General features: G+C 40.5%; 1 long non-coding RNA gene across 1 annotated transcript in view; it reads right to left on the bottom strand.

Annotated features, from left to right (window-relative positions):
• Positions 1–12,995, bottom strand: part of LOC125104766 (uncharacterized) — a 70,543-nt gene extending 57,548 nt beyond the window's left edge. Inside the window, exon 1 of the long non-coding RNA XR_007128727.1 lies at positions 12,944–12,995. This is a non-coding gene — a long non-coding RNA (uncharacterized LOC125104766). The remainder of the gene's footprint in view (positions 1–12,943) is intronic.
• Positions 12,996–14,123: the final 1,128 nt, after the last annotated feature.

Below are 14,123 nucleotides of genomic sequence, written 5' to 3'. Positions count from 1 at the left end.
ACAGCAGGAGATCCCATCATGAGGGCTAAGGAGAAAGAGGGACAGAGAATCTACACATACCACAGACTGTTTGCTCCCCAGCAGCCCCTGTGCTCCCACCTGTCTTACAAACAGAACGTCTGATGCCAGGAAGCTTGGGTCCTTGAGGCCAGCACCAGCTCTGCACAGCGGATGCTAGGTCTTACTCTACATAAGAGAAAAAAAATAAATTTCTGTCTTGTTTCGAACTGCTATTATTTTAGGTATCTGTCACATGCCATCAAACCCAATCTTACCTGATACGTCAGGTAATCCACATCCGGGAGAACCGATCCCCAAATATGTGGCTGGAATTGATTTGAAGAAGGGAGAAGCCCAGTCAACTGGACCGAATTACTGCAGCCATAAAAACTGCCAGTCAGTGACCTCCCATTATGTGCCAGGCATCACTTCAAGTTTTTCTTTTTATTTCTTTCAAGGATTTTATTTATTTATTTGACAGAGAGAGACATAGCAAGAGAGGGAACACAAGCAGGGGGACTGGGAGAGGGAGAAGCAGTCTTCCCTTGAGCAGGGAGCCCAATGTGGGGCTTGATCCCAGGACACTGGGATCATGACCTGAGCCAAAGGCAGATGCCCAACCAACTGAGCCACCCAGGGGCCTCGTGCTTCACGAGGAGCACAAGGAGCACGTGCTTAAGTGTGGAGCAGGTACTGCTGTCTGCATTTTGCTCAGAGTTGAAAGAAGGGGCCTGAGGTCACTTTAGAAGATTTGTCATGGAGCCAGCATTCAGCTCTAGACTTGTCCAGCTCTAGATCTCAGAATCGAATATTTGTTACCCACTCTTTCAAAGAAATAAGTACTCCTGCATCTTTACTCCTGGTCCCTCAAAAGCCACAGACCTCCCCTGAAGCTTTCAAGTGTCTGTCTGGGCCCCCATCATTTTTGCAACACAAGGGAAACTGATGAAAAGTCATTTGAATATCGATTTTAAATTATACTAAAGTTAGTCTCTAAACTACATCAACCAAAGATTCCCAGTGGTTACCAAAAAAGATAAAATGGATGCAGAAATTCAGAATTCTGCACTCCACGTGTCCTTCCACTTTTACGTCTCCTGTCTGGCTGTGGATTTTTCAGGACAATGGATGAGTGTTCCTTTAGAACAGCTCACCTTCTCCTGATTCCAATTTTTCACTTGAATTCATCCTCCTCTGATCGGAAGAGAATTCTTATTCCTATGGCAACAAAGGTTATTTCACTCCTCCCTCCCTTTTAAAAATCCAAGCAGATATCCTTTGCCTCAGAATTGTAATAAACAGTGGGAACAGGTGACTCTATTTTTAAAACATGTTTTTCTCCACAAATGGTCCCTTACCATCAGGTTAGGGGGAAATCGTCTTCACAACCTCCTGTCCCTTGCCTTCAATTTTCTTCTGAAATATTTGTTGTTGGGGAAATCACAAGCTGAGCTAAGACTTTCCCAGGGGAGCCTAGGCCCACAGCTGTCCAGTTACTGGGTCCACATTTTCCTTTGGGATGGGGTGGAGTTCTCCTTTGGGGCTGGCTGACCCCTTTGAAAGAGTCTATGGAAAAGATCAGAGATGCCCAGGGTTGACAGAGAGATTTTAATAAGAGCAGGAGCATAGAGTATATCTAAAAGTAGAATCAAACATTGCACTTCAGCATCTCCCACTTTTTCCAACAGCAGGGGGGGCCTTAAGCCCTGGCATTTTCAAGCATCAGAGGGCTAAGAAGTGCTCTCTGCACTGCACCAGATGCCAAATACCAGGCGAATGGGGCCTCGCTGATGGGAATGTCACCCCCCAGTCATACCCATAAGCTCCCTGTAGCATCCCGTGGCCTTCTGAGGTACCCTGGTGCAGCCACCCCTGCCGCTAGTTAGAATCCACCTGATATCCAGCCACTGACAGATGAACTTATCCATCCACTGTGCTCCCCACCTTGTTCACTCACTGTCAGTCAAGGGAATGCATTGCATCAGGATTGCACCTCCATTTTCCTAGGTTCCTTCTTTCAGGTGGTATAATGAGGTGGGCTCTACAGCCAGTCCCTCACTGTTGGCATTCAGATAATTATTTGGCCTGTGTGAATCTCCGTGTCCTCACCTGGTGTGGGGCTTTCCTACATCACAGGTGGCTGGTGCAGTCATGGGCATGAAGCACCGGACATGGTAGAACTTGGCTCATTGTTTTACAGAGTGTTCATACTTTGTTATAAAGAATTTTTTTAAGGTTTATTGATTTATTTGAGAGAGAGAGAGAGAGAGAAAGCATGCATAGATGGGGGGAGGAGCAAAGGGAGAAGGGGAGAGAGAGAGGGAGAGAAGCAGACTCCCCACTGAACGCAGAGCCCAACGTGATCCTAGGATCCTGAGATCATGACTTGAGCTGAAACCAAAGAGTAAGACACTAAACGGATGGAGCCACCCAGGCGCCCCAAGTATTCACACTTTTGATATGGACTCAGTCAGTGCCAGCTTCTCATCACCATGTCGTCATCATTCTTGGTATTATTCCTCAGTTGGAAACCACAGGCTTTGGTCTGCTGGGTGCGGCAGTCCACTCTACTATCCTAGACTTGAGGGAAGCTTGAGTTTTTCATTAACCTCTTCAGTCCTGGGCTTTTTTTTTTTTTAAGTCACCACTGTTAGCTATCTTTTAGTGGATCCAGATTCAAGTCAATGTAGAAATAAGATATTAGTGAAAAGACACCGTGCTTGGGTTAAGGAAGACCTTCAGTTAAGTCCCAATCCCCCACATGTCTGCTGGTGTTGTGAGTGTCAAATGGACAAGGAGCTGGCCTCTCCAGCCTCAAGTTCCCTCCCCAGCAAATCAGAAATAACAGTTCATTCTTCATGGAATTAATTTAGGAAACAGCAGATAAGGTAGATGGCAGTGCCTGGAGGATGCCTGACATATAAATATTAACTCCTTTGCCCACTCCCGACTAACATCCCAACACCACTACAAGGCACCCAATATAATGCTCAGATGACAATGCTTTTAAAGCTGCTACATAACTTACTACCACAAAATAACACCCCAAAGATTAAGGCATGAAAAAAACAATAATCATTTATTTTGCTCACAACTCTTCATTTTGAGGAAGGCAGGGTGCGAATAGCCCATCTCTGTTCCATGCAGTGTCTGCTGTGCTAGGGGATTGCTTCACTGGAGGCTAGAAGGGTCACTGTCAAGGTAGCACTCATACATGCCTGAAAACTGGGTGCTGCCCATTGACTGGGAGCTCATCCAGGACCTTGAACCAGGGGAACTTGATTCCTTCTCCATGGACTTCTCCGGGGCCCGTCTGTGCTTTCTTACAGCATGCTGGGAGGCTAGAAGAGTAAGCATTCTAGGCGAACAAACGGAAGTCATGGGAATCTGACAACTCAGCCTTGGAAGTCACATGGTCTCACTTGTCCCAGGCCATTCATGGGGGCAGCTGCAAAGGTCTGCCTGGATCCAAGGGGGAGAAGAGAGACCCCACCACTTGAAGAAGAGTGCCAAGGTCCTATTTTAAGCAGAACACAGATGATGGGTAGTACTGTTGCCACTAGTTTTGGAAAATATGTTCTGGCACAAAAGTATTGCCTGGACTAGTTTCTGTGTGGACTCAATGATGGGCCCACCAGGAATGCTGTTGACTTGCCAGTAGGCTCAGCCCTCAGTCCTTGGGAAGCTGATTGCATACGGGTTAAGGCCCTAGAGTCAGAGTTAACACTGCCATCTATTTACCTATGTGACTTTGAGCCAATAATTTAACTCCTCAGCTTCAGTGCTTATCTACAAAAAAAAGAGACAGTAATAGTACATAACTTCATAAGACTGTGCCTGGAGAAGTATATGAGTGCACACACAGTAAGCAAGCTAGCCACTATTTTTTTTTTATTACTTGTTACATGTATTGCTTCTTTTGATAGAAAGAACATTTTCCTGGTTCTTGGTAAAACAGTGACAGCTTTTCCAAAGGAAATATGGAAAATGACTGGAAGAAGGACATAGGGGCCATGACACATCTCCCCAGCTCTTCTTATGGCAGAGGAAAAAAGAAAAGAATGTGGATGGAGTCAGACAGACTTTGTGTATATCCTGGCTCTCCTTAGCAGCATTGTGACTCTGAGGTCACCTCATCATTCTGAACCTCAAATATTAAGGGGACTAAGGGTTAGTTGGAGCACCAAATTAAATAATGCACATGATAGAGTATTTTGTACTGCGCAGATGAGAAATAGTTACTGGAGTAGAAAAAGTCATAAAAGTTAGCTAATAACAATGATATGAATCCTAAGTGCATTCATGAACGAGCATCCAGGTCAAGGAAAAGTTGAGCTAGCTTGCACAATGTTTGGAAATCTTGGTTGGAGTGGACCGTGCACCCAGGGCACCCTGGTAATGCATACTTCCCTTATGGTATGATGTAATGCAAAAGTCTACAGGACAAAGAAGTCAATAGACCTGGAGGCCAGAGAAACACCTGGTAAAGCGATCTCACCTTTGTGGGGAGATCTGAAATGGACATTGCATGGTGGACCAAAGATGAACTCATAACAGACCTGGTTGCATGAAAAATAACCTAATCAAACCTTCATGCTTGGGTGCTACAGTAGTTTGGAATAAACAGCTTCATTTTGTGGGAGCCTCCCCCTTCTACTTTCCTCTCAAACTGAAACTCTCACCTCGATCAGGGAAAAAACACAACAAAAAAGGAACACTTTGTGTTGGGAAGCCTGTGCTCTGAGTGCTGAGTGCGATACCATCTGGAACACCAGCAGCCACAGAGAGCCCTTGATCATTAAGAAGCAAGCATTCTTCCCAGACACATACTTCCAACAAACTCTTACCCAGTGGTTAAGCTGTAAAGTGGCCCTTCCGCGGACTATAAACTAAAAGCAAAGGAGTTCTAAGAACAGCTGCTTTCCCTAGAACATCAAAGACAAGGCAAACCAACCTATTTCTCAGAAGTGCCCTGTGATTTAATTACTTGTGTTACCTCTGTGCTATTTTCTCCTGTTTTATTGTGAGCACATGGTATTCCTCCCTTCTATGAGCCAAAGTGTTTTGGGGAGGTTATCTTAGAAACACACCAACATATGACATTGTTTCTCCAAGGTTGGTCATTTCCAAGTTCTCAACAGTTGAATTAGAAATAAACTTTCGGATCAAATGAATCTTTTGTTTAGATTAGAATTACTTATATCATACAGTGTATCTGACAGGTGAGATCATCATGATTGATTGCTTCCTTTTCCAAGTTTTTTGGAAGTTTCTGAACATACACCCCTAGCTTCAATACTTTGTAATACTGTGTGCATTTTGCTTCTTCCTCTATCACACACATTCTTTCCTCTCACTACTGGGGCATCCTTCGTGGGCACAGTTTATTCTCTACCAAGATGCTCACAGATCCCTTTACCAATTTCCCTGTTCCCCTTTCTAAGTTTCAGTTTTTTCCTCCAAAGACCTGCATCTAGGATTCCTTTTCCAAGGCCCCTCTGTGGGTTCTGGAGTTGCTTTGCCCAGGCAGTACATGGCGGTTACACCTTCTGGAGTGATCTTTAGCAAGCTGATGGATGGGTGGGAAGTGAGAGCCCAACTCCCTGGTTTTGGGCAAAGCAGCTCTGAGGCTATAACTTACATGACAAATTCCCCTGAGGGTTGAAGCTGAAGCTACCCTTCATGAGACTTTGCCTGAAATCATGCTGTTCGTGACTTCTTCCCCCTCCTGCCTTGCTTTCCTGCCCCTCTCACTATCAGTCTCTCCTGGGAACACTCCCATACGGTGTTGCTTGCATACAAGTCCTGGCATCGGAGTCTGTTTCTGGGGACCTGGACCAAGACGGGGAATGTTATCAGGAAAATCCCAGGCATCCAGCTTCACTCATATTTTCCAGTGTATAACTAACAAAGACTTTACTTATTTCTTTTATAAGTATGATGACTATATTATTATACATAAAAATGTATTACAAATCCTTAATACTATCTACTAGAGTCTCAGAAATGTCTCAATAAGCTTAGTCTTAAATAATCAGACCCCATATTGCAAACATTACATGAGCTCGGTACATTCCTTTTAAAGCTCTTCCTCTCTTTCTAATGCCACATATTTGTTGAAGAAATCAGATCATTCATCTTTAAGAGATCCTCCATTATGATTTTGACCAATTGCATCTTTGTGGTTTTAAGTAATGCTAATCCTTAATCATTCCTGTAAACCAGTGGTTAGATTTAGAAGCTTGATTAAATTCAGGTTTGGCTTTTTTGTTGCAAAACCTCCTCAAAGCTGGGGATATGTTCTTCTCACCACCTGACATCATGGGGCCCATGATGTCTGGGTCTGGTTTTACCAGCCCAATCCATCCACTATAGAACTCACTACCAACCTTTCCAACGAGTGTTTACAAACACTGTATTATTATGAGTTGCAAAATAGTGAATACTCCTTTATTTGCCCTCTGCATTTCTTAGCTGGAATTGACCTGTAAAGAATATTCGTTTACCAAACAGAGAGAAAGAATATTCTCTTACCAACTATTTGGTTACCCTGAGATATAATCTGTGTAAGAAGGCAAGATAAATACTTGATTTCTTACTTCTATTTGCCGGTTTTTACAACAGTAACTTGGTATCCTAGCAACATCCAGAGGTGACCAATTAAGGTAGTATTTTTATGAATTCTTACATATTTGATATATTTTAATCCACTGAGGTCATTATTCTCTTTGATGCTTAATTTGTGCCCCAAATTTAAGCGATCCAAAATTCATTTTTCTTAAACTCACCAGTCATGATCAAATGACCAAAAAAAAAAGAAGCTTGCAGACAAAGCAACCAGCTAATCCTCTTAAATTGATAAATTTACCAAAATCACAGTAGATTTAAATTCTGTTGACTCTGTATCTTGTGTGCCATTTATGTAATAATTAGGTATCCATATATCATTTCTGCTCAAGCATCCATCTGGTGTATCATTTGTAAGCCTAAAGATGATGGCATATTATTCTGGCCTATAGAGAAAAGCAATTGGAATGTGGATCATGCTTCTGGGGAAAATTCAAAGGTCTGGTATGATTCAACTGACAGAGACCATCTGCTTCTCAGGTCAACAGAGAGGGCCCAACACAGAAACATTAAAAGGGAAAAAGAGATGGTGGACAGATCAAATAAACCCACACATTAGGAAACCCTTACTAATACACACTGATAAAACAGAAGTACCTTTACTTACTTGCTCTTTGTTTTTGTTGTTGTTGTTGTTGTTGTTGTTGTTTTTAATTTTTTTTTATTTTTTCAGCATAACAGTATTCTTTATTTTTGCACCACACCCAGTGCTCCATCTTACTTGCTCTTTGAAGGCATTACCACATTCTTCAGGAAAGCTCAGATAATTGAAAATAAAAAAAAAACATGGATTATTCTCACTTTCTATTTGCCCCAAATCCTCCAAGTTTTCCCTCCAAGCAGTTCTGAACAATCCATACTACTGTTTCAGCCCAGTTTCTACTTCTCTGTGACAGTAAGAAAGTTTATGAACTTCTCCAATCCTCAGTCTCCCTGACTTTAAGGTTTAGATGGAACCATTTTAGAAAGTCACATAAAACTTGAAAGAAAAAGAGCAGGTAAAGGCAGGAATAGGGTGTATTTTTCAACTGGTATCTGCTAACACCTTCCTGAGACCCAGAACTATAAAGAAAGAATGGCTGGAATTGTGATTAGCTGAATTGGTACCGTTTCAGATCAGGAAAGACAAAGTTAGCAAGTGCACCCTCATCTGGGCACTCTATTAGTGGAGAGGAAGAAAGAGGGTGGTATAGAAAATACACAGATGAGAACAGTTTCTAGCTCCAGGCACCAGATGGTACCATTGGCCCAGAGCACTTAAAATTGGAGAGAATCTGGTCAGAAGGGACGAGGGTTACTCTGAGCTTACCAGAATGAGAATACATTTGGTATTTGGAAATTTGCACACCAGGCTATTTGTGAATTGAAGTTTTGTTATTTCTTTTCTCAGTTCAGGAAAGAACTCTTGGGAACATTGCACTGGTAGTTGAGAGAGAGAGAGAAGAACTGTCCTTTCCAAGGAAGACAAATATTTCAGAATTACAATATTTTGAACAGTTAGTAGCTCAGAGAACTTTACTTTTATGGAGAGTGGTTATCATTTTACCTCTTGGCACAAGACTGTATGCTTCTCTGAAAAAGAAAAACAGTGGGTTGGGGCACCTGGGTGGCTCAGTTTGTTAAGCATCTGCCTTCGGCTCAGGTCATGATCCCAGGGTCTTGGGATCAAGCCCCACATCAGGCTCCCTGCTCAATAGGGAGCCTGTTTCTCCCTCTCCCACTCCCCCTGCTTGTGCAGCCTCTCTCTCTTTGTCAAAAAATCTTTAAAAAAGAAAAAAACCCCAGCAGGTTATTTTGTCTGCCCAATTTGGGCCACATGATTGCAAGTGTCAGACCAAGTCTCAAAATTCAAGTGACTTTATTTTATTTCATTTTACTTTTACTAACACTCAAAGTGATTCCATGAGCTTCGAGCTTTATAAAGAAAACTCAAACAAATGAATCATACTCTGTAGTATTTACTAGGAATTAATAAAGTCAGCCATATAGTCAGAAAATTATAAATAATACACTGATACAACCTCATTATGCAGTGGTCTGAGAAACGATCTTTATGTGTGTTCCTGGACAGATCTTGGAGTCAGACTGGGTGGGTTCAGATGTTGGTTTTACCACTTACTGTGTGACTAACAACAACAAAAAGAAGCAAAGGGGGAGTCTCGCTTACTGTTTTTCTGTTAGCCACATAGTATTAATAGGAGCAGACCGGCTGGGCAAGTGAATTGCAGTACTGTGACATGTTTGCCCTGTGTTGATGTCTGTGGATCCTGCTAAGTTTCCTATTACCACATCTCCCACCCAGCCTCTCCTTCTACATTCAAAAATCATTTTCAAAATTGAGTTATAACTTCAGAAAAGTTTGCAAATAAAATTTATAGTACAGTTAACAAATCTTTTTTAAATTTTTTTAAAATTTTTTTTAAAGATTTTATTTGACAGAGAGAGATCACAAGTAGGCAGAGAGGCAGGCAGAGAGAGAGAGAGAGAGAGAGAGGAGGAAGCAGGCTCCCCGCCTAGCAGAGAGCCTGATGCGGGACTTGATCCCAGGACCCTGAGATCATGACCTGAGCTGAAGGCAGAGGTTTAACTCACTGAGCCACCCAGGCACCCCACAGTTAACAAATCTTATGTGTAAAACGTGATGAACTTTTAAAAGGAACGTATGTCCATGTAACCACCAGACATCCAAAGATATAAAATATTTCTATTCTGTATCATTTTATAGGTACAGATGAGGCTCTGTCACAATCCCCTCCTCCTCAGGATCCTGCCCCACTTTCCTGACTTCTCTCACCATGGATTCGGCCACGTGAACCTTTGTGTCTAGCTTAGTTCATTCAACATTACGGATTCATCTGTGTTATTGTACGTGTAAGTAGTTTGTATTCTTTTTTTCCCATTGCTGTGTGTAATCACATTGTATGAATGCAATACAAATTGTTCTCCCTTATAATTTTGAGGGATAGTGGGTTGTTTGCGATTTTACATAATTATGAATTAAGCTTCTCTATCTGATCGTTTTTGAATATGTCCTTTGGTGAACAGAAGCACTCATTTCTGTTAATATATACTCAAAACTAGGGTTGCTGGGTCATAGCGTATATAAGTGTTTAGTTTTGTGAAGTGCTGAGAAACAGTTCTATAAAGTGACTGTAGCAATTGAACACTCCAACTAATAGTATGAGAGTTTCCAGTGTTCTGTATCCTTGCCAAACTAGGTATCATCAGCTTTTTAAAACTTAAGTGTAGTTGACAAACAATATTATATTAGTTTCAGGTGTGCAACATAGTGATTCAACATTTATATACATTACAAAGTTTCACCATAGTAAATGTAGCTACCATCTGTCACCATGTAAAGTTGTTACATTATTATTAATTATTTTCCCTGTGCTATGCATTACATCCTGTGACTTACAAATTGGAACTTGGTACCTTTCAATCCCCTTTTCCTATTTCACCTGTCACCCCATCTCCCTTCCCTTTGGCAACCACTGGATTGCTCTCTGTATCTGAATCTGTTTCTGTTTTACTTTATCTGTTCATTTTGTTTTTCAGATTCCACATTTAAGTGACACCATGCAGCTAATATTAGCCTTTCTGGAAGGTGTATGGCAGTATCACATTGTGGCATGTATGTGTATATACATACACATACACATATACATGTGTATATATGTATTTTCCCCTATGTTGTGCCTTTCATCTGTGTGACTTATTTATTTTATAACTGGAAGTTTGTACCTCTTAATCTCCCTCACCTATTTCATCTGTCCCCTCCCCACTCCTTTCCCCCTGGAAACCACCAGTTTGTTCTCTGTATTCATAGGTCTATTTCTTTTTTTTTTTTTAAGATTTTATTTATTTATTTGACAGATAGAGATCACAAGTAGGCAGAAAGGCAGGCAGAGAGAGAGAGAGAGAGGGAAGCGGGCTCCCTGCTGAGCAGAGAGCCCGATGTGGGGCTTGATCCCAGGACCCTGGGATCATGACCTGAGCCAAAGGCAGAGTCTTTAACCCACTGAGCGACCCAGGTGCCCCCACAGGTCTATTTCTGCTTTTTTTGTTTGTTTGCTTTTTCAGATTCCACATATAAGTAAAAATCATATGGTATTTGTCTTTCTCTGATTTATTTCATTTAACTTATTACCCTTTGGGTTTATCTGTGTTGTCACAAATGGCAAGATCTCTTTCTTTTTTTAATGACTGAGTAACATTCCATTGTGTGTGTGTGTGTGTGTGTGTGTGTGTGTGTGTGTGTGTTATACACATATGTCACATCTTCTTTTTCATCTATCTATGGTCACTTAGGTTGTTCCCATATCTTGGTTATTGTAAATAATAACACAATAAACATGGGGTATACATATATGTATCTTTTCAAATTAATGTTTCCCACTTTCTTTGGGTAAACACCTAGCGGTGAAATTACCAGATCATATGTTATTTCTTTATTTTTAATTTTTGAGAAATCTCCATAGTTTTCTGTAGTGGCTGCACAAATTTATATTCCTGCCAACAGTGTACCTTCTCCACAGCTTCACCAATTTATTTCTTGTGTTTTTGATATTAGCCATTCTGACAGGTGTGAGGTGGTATCTCTTTGTGGTTATGATCCACATTGCCTTGATGATGAGTGATGATGAGCATCTTTTCATGTGTCTGTTGGCCATCTGGATATCTTCTTTGGCAAAATACCTATTTAGGTCCTGACCTAACCACATTGTGGTTTCAATTTCCATTTTATTTAATCACTAATGATATAGAGAGTCTCTCTCTCTATGTATTGGGGGAACATTTGAATATCCTGTTTTGTAAATTGTTGTTCAAGCCTTTTACCCATTTTTTGAGTCTATTTGTTTATAATTGATTTTTAGGAGTTTTTAGAAACATATTCTGGATATGGGTCCTATTTTAGATTTATGCATTATAACTTTCCTGTCTTGAGAATTGCTATTTCACTCTATTCATAGTGTCCCTTTTAAATAAAATCTAGTTTATCAACCTCTTCTTTTATGATGAGTGCACTTGATACCTTGTTTAAAAAATCATTGCCTATCCCTATATAATGAAAGTATTTTCCTCTGTTCACTTTTACAAGTTTAATTGCATTAGGATACAACCTATGCTCCAGCTCAAAAGAATTTTTCTGCCTGGTGAAAGGTAGGAGTCAAAGTTCATTTTTTAAATACAGATATCCAGCTGACTCAACCCAAACCACTGAAAGGATCACACATTCTTTACTAAGTTCAGTATGATATGCCATTTAGCTCAAAATTTTTTATTTTTATTTTTGCATTTCTATACTTCCTTTATCATGAATGAATTCAGAATTTTATAAAAGTACTTTATCTGTATCTTATGAAATAATCATGTGGTTTTCTTTTATATTCAGTTACAGTAAGTTACTTTTTTTTCAAATTTAAAATAAACTTATATTTTTAGGATAAATTCAACTTAGTCCTAAAAAATTATTAACCCATTTATACTTTGCTGGATTTGGTTCACCAATACTTTGTGTAGGAACTTTGCAAATATATCTATGATAACACTGGCTTCTAATTTTCCTTTATCATACTGATTTTTTGGTCTTTAGTATTAAGGTTATTCTAGCTTTATAAAATAAATTAAAAAGTCTATACTCTTAATCCTCTGGGAGGACTTATGTATGATTGGCACCATATATTCCTTAAAAATTTAATATAACTCACCAGTGACACTATCTTGGACTCAGAGTGTTTTGATTCTCAGAGGTATTGTATGATAGTGTATTGATTATGGAATCTCAAGAAATGAAAGAGATAATAATGCTTGACGTTTATATAGTTGGAAAATTTTCAGGTCTGGTGGGAAGAAACCTAACATGAGTCCTCTTGATATGGATTCATGGCTTTTTACCAGTTCCCAGAGGAACCCATGTGCACTGGGAAGGGAAAATATAAAGACCTTCCAGGGGTTATTAGAAATTGGTTCAAGGGGTGGTTGGGTGGCTCAGTCAGTTAAGCATCTGCCTTTGGCTCAGGTCATGATCCCTGGGTCCTAGGATCCCCTGCTCAGAAGAGAGCCTGCTTCTCCCTCTCTGTCTCTACCCACTCCCACCCCTGCTCACTCTGTCTCTCTCTCTCTTTCTCAAATAAATAAATAAAATCTTAAAAAAAAAAGAAATTTGTTCTGAACTTATGACCATCCTCTGACACATGATTGGCATGATGGTCAGTTATTCAGAGCGAGGGTTTTAATGGGATTGAGGTCTCAGATTGAATAGTGGGAATAGATCACTTAGTAACCGGTACATTGTCCACAATAGTTTTCTTACCTGTAGAATGAGGACCATTAGAGAAGGAAGGACCAAATGGAGACCACTGGATCTGCCTCCTCTGCCATGATAACAAATTAAAAGCAGGAATTAATCCCTGGAAGAGATGCAGAGATTAGCACAGCCACTGAAGACTTGGGACTTGTAGAAGTGGTGAATCTTACCATAAATCTCTTGGTTTGCCTGTATTACTGGTACAAAAGCAAGATGGACCTTAGAAAATGGCAGCAGATTATTACAAGCTTATTCAGGTAATAAAGGTAACCAGGTAATAAAGCCAATCACAGAAATGATTTCAGATGCGGCCCTTTACGGGAGCAGATTCACAGACCTACTGCTACCTGGTAGGTAGTTAATGACCTAACAAATGCTTTATCCCTCCATTCAAGACAAAAGGAAGTTGTATTTGTATGGCAGGGACAACAATTTGCTTACGGTATTGTTTCACGGTGGTGTAAAACTTTACTACATTGTCTCATAGCTGTGTAAATTTCTCATTCTCTCATCTACTATGAGCCAAAGGAATCTTGCTCCTTCTGAAGCTCTTAGAACATCATGGTGATTCCTTATACAGATCACATGATGCAAACTGGATCTAGTGAGCAGAAGGTTTTGAGCATTCTGGATACCTCACTGAGACATATGAATGAAAAAATATGAGAGAGAAACTTTAAGAAAGTTTAGGGGCCTGCCATGATGCTAAAGTTTTGAGAAATCTATTGATCAATATAATGTTGGAGTTTCCTTCTTAGAGAAAAGGTATTGCGACTTACTCTGCCCATGTCTAAGAGGAAGGAAGTTGGAGGTCACATATGCTATATTTTGGAGTTTCTATTCACCAGGTACTCCTTAAACGCCTTTTTACAAGTACCATTTGTGGGTTAACATAATCAATGACCTGTTGCCATGGGTTACCATACATCATCACGTCCATCCAGAGCACATATTTTAGAAGCAAAGAAATGCAGTGATGGGATACAGAATACAATGTCTTCTTATGTGCACTAGCTTTCACTAGCTGTGTGCTTGATAGAACAGAGGAAGACCCTGGTACAGGCTCTGTTTTATTGCTAACTAGAAGAACTAGAAGAACTTCTAGAAGAACTAGAAGACCACACCATTCAAGGCTGGACGTGGTATATGTGGTATATGTCTTAAATGAATGGCCAACATATGGCAT

The sequence above is a fragment of the Lutra lutra genome, chromosome 7 (assembly GCF_902655055.1).
Source record: "Lutra lutra chromosome 7, mLutLut1.2, whole genome shotgun sequence".
Taxonomy (NCBI): domain Eukaryota; kingdom Metazoa; phylum Chordata; class Mammalia; order Carnivora; family Mustelidae; genus Lutra; species Lutra lutra.
This window is presented reverse-complemented; position numbering and strand designations above follow the sequence as displayed.